The sequence below is a fragment of the Anolis carolinensis genome, chromosome 5, assembly GCF_035594765.1.
Source record: "Anolis carolinensis isolate JA03-04 chromosome 5, rAnoCar3.1.pri, whole genome shotgun sequence".
In the NCBI taxonomy this organism is placed as follows: Eukaryota; Metazoa; Chordata; class Lepidosauria; order Squamata; family Dactyloidae; genus Anolis; species Anolis carolinensis.
Window position 1 is genome coordinate 131082794 of NC_085845.1, and position 10235 is coordinate 131093028.

Genomic DNA, 10235 nt, shown 5'->3' on the forward strand with positions numbered 1-10235 from the left:
GTTTTAAAGATAAGATTTTGCTTGGTCCACATTTTATTTTAAGTGAACTGACCCAATTCCTTTACTTGCAGTCAAAATGAAATGGAAAAAAATGTCTTGGGGCCTACATTGGGGAAAAAAGTGGACCAATGCAACAGGGTCTTATGATCTGATTAAATTAGATTGTGGTTAGCAAAATGCATACTCCAGTTATATAAAATGGCTTAATAAAATTGTGTTCCTTATATAAAATGGCAAAACCAATGCTTGCTATTTGGAATTTTATATTTGAATATTTTGAAGCTGTGGATGCTGAAATATCCACATACCGAATAAGTAGATACAGAAGGTTGACAGAAATACATGAAATGTTATGATTGAGCCTCATGGCTCTGTTACTGACAGACGTGGGCGTAAGACTCCTCGAGAGTCAGATACTCTCGAGGAGCGAGAAAGAAAAAGACTGCGAGACATTTTTGCAGCACCATCTGACGAAGAGTCTTTTGAGGGGTTTACGGAGAGAATGGAGGAGGGGCTGGTTAGCTCGGAGGAGGATGAGATGGATTGGACTCGGGTAAGGGAGGAATTGGGTGCCACTGGTCATGATGGGATAGAAGATGAATGGGGACCTTCAGGATTAGACCCATGGCTTAGCTGGAGGGATGGGACGGGATCCACAGCTGGAGATGCTGTGGGGCGTAGTCAGAGGTGTTCCAGCTCTGATGAGGAAAGTGATGAGGAAACGCCCGGGTTAAGGAGGACAGCTGACAGTGATGAGGATTTGTAACTGGCATAAAATGGGGCTTGGGAGCAATTGCAAATTGCGTTGGGCAAGGTAATCTGGACGAACGCTTGGGATCTGTGTGGGACGCTTTCCTGAAGACTGGTGTGTTTTCCTGTGCTGAGACGTAAGTTGTTTTGGAATTCAGGGTCAGACGGCGGGAGGAATTGTGTGGGCATTTGTTTGTGCAAACCTGTGCTTACTCTTATTAGCTTGACCTTCCGTCGTCTTCTTGACGGACGCCATCTCCTGTTTTGAAAACTCGGACTGAACTGACCACGGCTTGTCTTCCCCCCTTCTTGGACTTGGAATCTACAAACGTCTGCTTCTGGCTTTGATCTACGGAAAGGAACTGGGTCTACTCTACTGCTACAATCCTTGGCTGATCTGTTCGTGTTGGAAATCCTGTCTGCTGTGTGTGTGGGAGCGACGCAAGTTACTCTAAGCACAGTGTTGGCAGCAGAGAGGAATCTGCTGCCAATTAGTTGCATTCTTTTGTATCTTTTGTTCCTCGGCTTTTGTTTTGTTTATCCCCAGGCTGAAGCAAGCAGTTTGTTTTTACCCGGATTAAACTCCGGTTTAATCCGGTTTATCTTTTGAATGTTTTTCCTTGCCCCTTTTTGCTCCTAAAGGCTAATACTGCCTGGCCCTTGTATTTTACGGGCATTTTTGAGTTCTGTAATCCAATAAACTCTGTTATCTTGAACCTTGTGGCGTTCTGTCCTTGACATGAAACACAAAGATTTATATAAAAAACCTATTGCATCCTCCCTTTCGACTCTAGACCTTTTCACATTTTGTGATTTAGTTGTCTGCACAAAAAAAAGTACATAAATGCATAGAGTAGCCAAGTTTTACTATGGCCCAAAAATCTCTCTATGATCATTTGGAAAGCTTCTGTATAACCCAGAAAAAACATTCAGCATAACGGGGCAATTGCTTGAGGTTGGAAAATAAGAATTTCAGGAAGGTGCTGAAAGATAGAGCTGCATGTGAGCTGCTCTGTATCCTCTGAGCTGTAGCACAGCTGGTAAATCACCAGCAGTAATAAGAGCTACCAACTGAAAGGTGGCTAGTTCAAAACCCGGTCGGGGTGAGTGTTCGACCTCAAGCCCAGCTCACTGTTTACCAAAGCAGTTCAAAAATAGCTTATAAGCTGTAAGTAGAGAAATAAGGTACCACAAATTGTGGAGGGGATATTTTACCACTCCATACATAACAAAACCAGAAATGCAGTGACCGAGAGGAAGGCGGAAGGAGGAAATCCTGATGGCTCTTCGTCATAGAGAATGAAGCAACAGCACCACCTGTGACTGAATCTGAACACAACCTCAACTTCCAAGGCACCAAAAAAACTGGACTTCAAGACCACATACCAACTTTTATTTGTCCTATTCTATTCTGTACTGCCTCCAAATGGCATTGAATGTGTACCCTGAGTCCCCTTGGGGAGATAGGGCGGAATATACATAAAGCGTTATTATTCTTATATAGCAAAGAAAACTATCCCATTGCTAGTGTTAATGTAAGACTGTCAGAAGAGTTGCTATTTTGTGGTAGAGAAGCTACTTTATCCTTCACATCCAGCAGCAAAATGTCTTGAGCTGCCCCTGTTTATCAAGAATGTTGCTAGATTTGGCTCAAAGCAAACCTTAAAGTGAACACGGGCTGTTCGTTCTGAGTTAAAAATTCAGGAGTCTTTTGAGTGAAGGCTGAAAAGTGGAATGTCTTCAAGGGTATTGAAAAGACATGCAATTAATGGTGGCAGGAAAAGAGACATTGCATAACTCTAGTGTCCTCAGAACTTTTGGAAAGGGACAGGAGGAGGAGGAGGAGAAAATAATGTAGTAAGTAAATTAAGAAAACAAACAAATGTAAGTCCAAGCCCAAGATCCTGAATCAAACCATGCAAGCCAAAAGAAATCGAAGTATAATCTTCCCATTAATAACAAACATTTGCATACGTGAATGCACTTCTGCAGTAATCTCTTACAGGAACTTCTTTCATTCATGTGTGTACGTCATACCTCGGAAAATACTACTACAGTGCATTGACCTGCTAGGTAAACATCGTCCTTAATAAATCCTATGAACAGATCTTTTGTTTGCTAGTGGCTGTGTAATAATTTCCTTGAAGATGTGAGATAGCAAGCACAGGCTCAGGCCCCTGGCAACCTTATAAATCTATGTTTTTTCCTGTGCTCCCCCCTCCCCAAATGTAACCTCTTGAGATGCCACAAAGTGGTAATGAGTGTGTCACAGCCGGGTTGAGGGATGTGTGTAGAGATGTTGAGTTAAGCTTTGGACAAAGGAAATATATTTAAAGGGGTATCTGAGTTCTCCTCTTGGTGTTCTAATAGGATTTATGAACAATGAGGAGTGCAGGTGATGGGTCTGCCTTTCTAATGATATGGAATCATATTTTACTTCCCCTGGTAATGATTTAGAATGTCTGATTGTCTTTCCTCATTCTTCTTGACAGCTTCTAGACATTTACATGGGAGAGGAAGTGAATGGCAACCTGCACAAAGATACAGTAGAATGCAAGTGGTGTTATGGAAATGAGCCCTTTTCCTGGGAAAAGCTTGTGTGCTAATTAGAAGTGTTGTTCAGATGCTGATGGCTGCACAGAATCCCAATTTTGTAAGTCAGAACACCGTCAAGATACAATTTGACAAAGAGGTGTGACTGAAGAGGCTCATCTCCAGTTAGATCCATAGTAGCTAAGAACTAGCAGCTCCTTGGATTCTCTAACTAAAAAGATTGACAGGGGAGTGTGTCCCTGTTGGTTCTCTTGGACATCTCAGTGGCCTTCGATACCATCGACCATGGTATCCCTCTGGGTCGACTCTCCAGAATGGGTATTGGGGGCACTGCTCTGCAGTGGCTCCGCTCCTTCCTGGAGGTCCGTACCCAGTTGGTGAAGCTGGGAGATACCTGCTCGGACCCCTAGCCATTGTCCTGTGGGGTCCCGCAAGGTTCTATTCTATCTCTTATGCTATTTAAAATCTACATGAAACTGCTGAGTGAGGTCATCCAGAGTTTTGGAGTGTGGCACCATCTCTATGCAGATGACAGCCAACTCTACTACTCTTTTCCACCTAACTCCAAGGAAGCCCCTCGGGTCCTGGACCAATGTCTGGCCGCTGTGATGGACTGGATGAGGGCTAACAGGCTGAAGCTTAATCCTGACAAGACAGAGGTGCTCTTGGTCAGTCGCTCAACCAATCGGGGTAAAGGGTGGCAACCTGTGCTTGACGGGATCACACTCCCCCTGAAGGTGCAGGTCTGCAGTCTGGGGGTCCTCCTAGACTCAGTGCTGATGCTTGAGGCTCAGGTGTCGGCGGTGGCTGAGAGGGCCTTTGCACAATTAAAGCTTGTGCGTCAGCTGCGACCGACTTGACCAGGGTGGTCCATGCCTTAGTTACCTCTAGAATGGATTACTGTAATGCACTCTAGGTGGGGCTGCCTTTGAAGATGGCTCAGAAACTACAATTAGTTCAAAGATCTGCAGCCAGATTGTTAACTGGAGCAGAATTGGCCCTAGGTAATTTTCAAGTGTAGGCGAACAGAATTTTGGCGCCCCACCCCCCAAACCAATCACTTAAAAATAAAAGCATTGGATAAGTGAAAATGTTGGATAATAAGGAGGGATTAAGGAAAAGCCTATTAAACATCAAATTACATTATGAGTTTACAAATTAAGTACCAAAACATCATGTTTTACAACAAATCAACAGAAAAAGCAGTTCAATACATGGTAATGTTATATAGGAATTACTATATTTGCAAATTTAGCACCAAACATTGAACTGGGATATAGGGCAATGTGGACTCAGATAATCCAGTTCAAAGCAGATATTGTGGGCTATTCTGCCTTGATATTCTGGGTTATATAGCTGTGTGGAAGAGACCTAAGGGTCCTTCCACACAGCCATATATCCCAGAATATCAAGGCAGATAATCCACAAGTATTTTTCAGTCTACTTGGAATACACAAAGTGTGTTAAAGAACTGGTTCAAGAATCCAGAAGAGCCTTGACTCCCCATATGACCATCATCCCACTTTCTTTGCTAGTTAACTTGAACTCAGTATGCTTTATTATGCCAATTGTTTGCCTTAGATCATGCATGAGGCAAACTTTGGCCCTCCGGGTGTTTTGGACTCCAACTCTCATACTTCCTAACAGCCTATCGGCTGTTAGGAATTGTGGGAGTTGCAGCCCAAACACCCAGAGGGCCAAAATTTGCCCCATGCCTGCCATAGATAGTTGAGCAAACCAGCTGCAATTAACTGCAATGAATCACTCTGACCAGGAGGTCATGAGTTCGCTCGGAGCCTATGTTTGTTTGTCTTTGTTCTATGTTAAAAGGCATTGAATGTTTGCCTATATGTGTAATGTGATCCACCCTGAGTCCCCTTTGGGGTGAGAAGGGTGGAATATAAATGCTGTAAATAAATAAATAAATAAATAATGCTGAGTCATGTGAACAGAAATGTGACATTGCAAGCAAGAGTGAGCTGGTTGCTGGCAGTGATATTGCAGTGGCCCCCATACACTGTCAACTCAGCCAATCATATACATGGCCAAAGGTCTCTGGGGCATGTCTGAGCTGCCTCAAAGCAGCTCTGAAATCCTTTATATTGGTTTTATCTAGCAGGTGTAGATTATTATTAGAAGATTATTGTGGCATCTGATTGCACAGCCTTGATATCTGGTGGGAAGAAATGGAAATAGTATCTTTTAGTGGAATTGAGCTCTTTTGCCTTATCTGGTGGCTGTTTTGTATAATAAATTACGAAGGTAGCAATAGTTGCTTAGTCATGACTATGCAGGGTTCATGAATATGGATCAATTATGGAACTGTAACTTGAGATTATGTGTCTGCAATACTGATTTCCAACTAACATTTTCTGCTCAGGAACGATATTTTCTACACAGAAAATGCTTTTCACTGTGCAAAAAAATAATTAAAAATGCATGTGACCTTTGGACAGAATAACCCACAAACTTCAAATAGTACAGTAGAGTATCACTTATCCAACATAAACGGGCCAGCAGAACGTTGGATAAGTGAATATGTTGGATAATAAAGAGGCCCTATATGAGAGCCATGCGTGAATTAGGGCCTTTTACCCTAGCACTCAAGACCTGGCTCTTTACTAGAGCTTTTGATCTATGTTAATTTTATCAATATTTGTATGTATGTTTTTATCCTTTACAATTTTATCTTGTAAATCGCCTAGAGCATCTTGGATGGAGGGCAATTAATAAGTAATTAAATGATGGTGATGATGATGATTAAGGAAAAGCCTATTAAAAATCAAATTGGATTATGGTTTTACAAATTAAGCACCAAAACATCATGTTATACAACAAATTTGACAGAAAAAGTAGTTCAATACGCAGTAATGTTATGTTGTAATTACTGTATTTATGAATTTAGCACCAAATATCATGATATATTGAAAACATTGACTACAAAAATGCGTTGGATAATCCAGAACATTGGATAAGCGAGTGTTGGATAAGTGAGACTCTACTGTATTAAAAAACAGTGCTTATTGCAAAGGTTTTTTCAAAGCAATAAGAAGATTTCAAAAATTGCTTCCATCATGAATAAAATTAGTGAAGAATTACATCCCTATCTCACAGAGACCAATAAAATATATCTGGGAAGGCTGCAAGTGGATAAGTTTCTAGTACTGATGATTTAACATTTAACTGAAGATTTGAATATTTAATTGGGTATGTGATTCTAAGAAAATTGATCGGTTTTTTACTTCCAAATCTAACATATAACTTGGAATATTTCAGTTTGCAAGGTTCCCCAAATTCTTCACTCTATGAAATTTTACAAACCTCTAGAACAGGGGTCCCCAAACTTTTTAAGCAGAGGGCCGGTCCACAATCCTTCAGACTGTTGAGGGGCCGAATTATCATTTTTAAAAAAATACAAACAAATTCCTATGCATACTGCACATGTCTTATTTGTAGTACAACAACAACAACAACGAAAGAACAATACAATATTTAAAAATGAAAAGAATTTTAACCAACATAAACCTATTAGGATTTCAATGGGAAGTGTGGGCCTGCTACTGGCCAATGAGATAGTCAAGTTAATTAGGATTGTTGTTGTTGTTGTTGTTGTTGTTGTTGTTGTGTGCCTTCAAGTCATGTCAGACTTTGGCCGAGCCTTTTAATATCTGTATTTGTATATACATGGGGGATGGGGGAAAGGGGGCTAGTCACATGTCCTACGTACATAACCCTTTTATAAAAAGCAAATATTCCTGTGTAGAACAATATGGAAAATGAAAAATGAATGATAAAAAATAGGGGAGATTATTTATGTCACACACACAACTAATTCCATACCTGGGAATGGCTTACAACTTGTCCATTAATGACCTGTATCTCCTGATAGGTAAGCCCGGAGAGAGTGTGGCTTTAGTTATAATGTGTTCTCCCTTCCTTTGCTATATGCTGACATAGTTGCTAAACACATCTTTCATGAATTTACCTACTTCCTTTTAAAACTAATTCAGACAAATCCTGCATGCTCGGCATCGAGACACACTTCATAATTTACAAGTATAAGAACAAATATGTCAAAAGCAAGGGGAAAGACACTCCAAAATATTTTTCCTCGCTTATTCATTCTCTCTCTTTCATTCAGCATGGCATGGTTATTATTTGTAGGTGAACATGACTCTCAGCATCTTCAATTTACTACTGTTACCTCTGCCACCACTCAAGATTAAAGCAAAAAACGAAATCCCTTTGGATGAGGGACTGTCAAGTGCCAGCAGACCTTTAAACTGTAATGTGAAATCTGGCAAGTCCTCAGCAAGCTTTATGTGTGTGAATAATGGATGGAGCCAGAGAGTTTGATCTGGCTTTGAAAAGCTGAGGAAAAATAAGCCACGAGTCCCGAGGCAGAAAGTGAATAACTGTTTCAGTCAGCTTCTCTATTCTCCTGGGACGTCTGCATTCTTTTAGGGAGAGTGATAAGAACCCTTTGCTATTTACCCCTATGAACACATGCCAATGACTTCAAAGGATTTTCCTAATTGACTTCAGATTGAATAAACAGAGCCCTTTCTGCAAAGGCTGCTGCAGTCTGCCTTACCTCCTCGCTGTATGTACACTGTTGGCCTCACACGTGCTTTCAAGGGGAGGGAGTCAATGTAGGATTTGCCAAGAACAACAGAGATTGGGGCTATCTCCTAGCTTGCCCAACTGCAACACCATGTTAGATATCCACAGACATCCGCACTGTTGAATTGAATTGATTATGACTCCACAGAGTGGTTATAAGGGTGAATCTACACTGTAGTTTTAATGCAGTTTGATCCCATGGCTCAATGCAAAGGAATCCCGGGAGCTATCACTTGATGATGTACCAGCAGTCTTTGGCTGAAAAGGTTAAAGAGCTTGTAAAACTAGAACTCCCAGGATTCCATACTATTGAACCCTGGCAGTTAAAATAGCATCAAACTGCATTGATTCTGCAGTGTAGATACACCTTAAGTCTGCTGTCTCTTCGTTGAAGCATGACTCTAAGGCCCAGCTTCAACTAAACTACTCTCTACTACAAGTGAATTAGAAAGAGATTTAAAGTTTTGTTTCTTTTTCAAACAAAAAATTAAGCCCATGTGGCACAGCGGGTTAAAATGCTAAGCTGCTGAACTTGCTGACTGAAAGGTCGGCAGTTCGAATCCGGGAAGCGGGCTGAGCTCCTGCTGTTAGCCCCAGCTTCTGCCAACCTAAAAAGGTAAAGGTTTCCCCTGACGTTAAGTCCAGTCATGTCTGACTCTGGGGGTTGGTGCTCATCTCAATTTCTAAGCCGAAGAGCCGGTGTTGTCCGTAGACACCTCCAAGGTCATGTGGCTGGCATGACTGCATGGAGCGCCTTTACCTTCCCGCCGGAGCGGTACCTATTGATCTACTCACATTGGCATGTTTTCGAACGGCTAGGTTGGCAGAAGCTATAGCTAACTGCGGGCGCTCACTCCGCTCCCCAGGGTTGAACCTGGGCCCTTTCGGTCTGCAAGTTCAGCAGCTCAGCGTTTTACACACTGAGCCACCTGGGGCTCCAACTGAACTTAGGGGAAAGTAATTTAAGGATGCATCTATGCTGTAGAATTAATGCAGTTTGACACTATGGCTCAATGCTATGGAAGTGTCGCAGTCTGTTAAGTCACTATCACTCTTTGGCAGACAAGACTTTGTAAAACTACAGCTTCCACAATTTCATAGCAATGAGCCATGGCAATTAAAATGGCATCAAACTGCAATGTAGATGCACTTTAAAACACAAACAGTATGAAACATAAGGAAAACCAGAGGAAATTTGCAACATTTCAGAGGAATCGCCCTCCCACAAAATGTGCATTATTTAAATTCAAGGTAAGATAAAGGTTTTCCCCTGACGTTAAGTCCAGTCATGTCTGACTCTGGGGGTTAGTGCTCATCTCCATTTCTAAGCCGAAGAGCCGGCGTTGTCTGTAGACACCTCCAAGGTCATGTGGCTGGCATGACTGAATGGAGCGCCGTTAGCTTCCTGCCGGAGCGGTACCTATTGATCTACTCACATTGGCATGTTAAATTCAAACCTCCTTAATATCTCAGCAGATCACACTTGATTTCCCTCCTCAACCCTTTGGACATAATTTGGCCCTCAGGAGCCTAAAATGAGATGAAGACATGGGTGGGATGAGACAGTATATTCACCTTTTTCCAAGTCACTGCTGCACCTCTCCTGATAAAAGGATTTTGTATCAATCTGGCATAAGTAATTTCTCTCTAATTCAGTGCAAGGTGTATAGCACCAGGAACACATAATTCCACATCTAAAAATTTAACCAAGAACATATATTTCCACATCTAGCATTGAAGGACCATTGTGTTGCATAGTACACTTTTAAAATGTGGAATTATATGTTCCTTGTGCTTTGTGCCTTGCACAGAAAGGCAAACAAAGAGACAGCCGAAAGAGTAGTTGACAGTACAACTACTTATGCACTGCCCCAAATAAGAATGCATATCCTGAGAACAGTTGGATTTTTACCTGACGCGTCCAAACGATGCCTCAGGTAAAGGCAAAGTAATTTGAGACAAAGCAGGTAAACCCTGCTTTGTTGCGAATTGTTTAGATACCTCAATAGATCCGAGCCTTCCTTAAAGGTCTGTTCTAATGGGGTATAGGTCCTGTGGAAACAGAGTACTGGGACTGCTTCTGTTCCAGGAGGCCTGCAGAGAGGCACTTATGGTGCACTTTGGTGATACCAAATGCCTGTTCCAGCCCCTTTATTTGTCAAAAGCATGAATCCTGCCCTATTTGTTTGAGGCATATCATGTTTATATGCACTTATAGATAAAGGAATCTCACTTTATTTCATTGAATATATGGAATTTTTGTTATTGTTAATTTTGTAGGTCACTTAGAAAGGACACCATTATGTAAG

General features: G+C 41.6%; 1 long non-coding RNA gene across 1 annotated transcript; it reads left to right on the forward strand.

The window, feature by feature from the left end:
- The first annotated feature begins 348 nt into the window (after positions 1-348).
- LOC134299447 (uncharacterized) lies at positions 349-1466 on the forward strand. Its single transcript, XR_010006667.1, has 2 exons — positions 349-887; positions 973-1466. It is a non-coding gene; the product is annotated as an uncharacterized LOC134299447 (long non-coding RNA).
- Positions 1467-10235: the final 8769 nt, after the last annotated feature.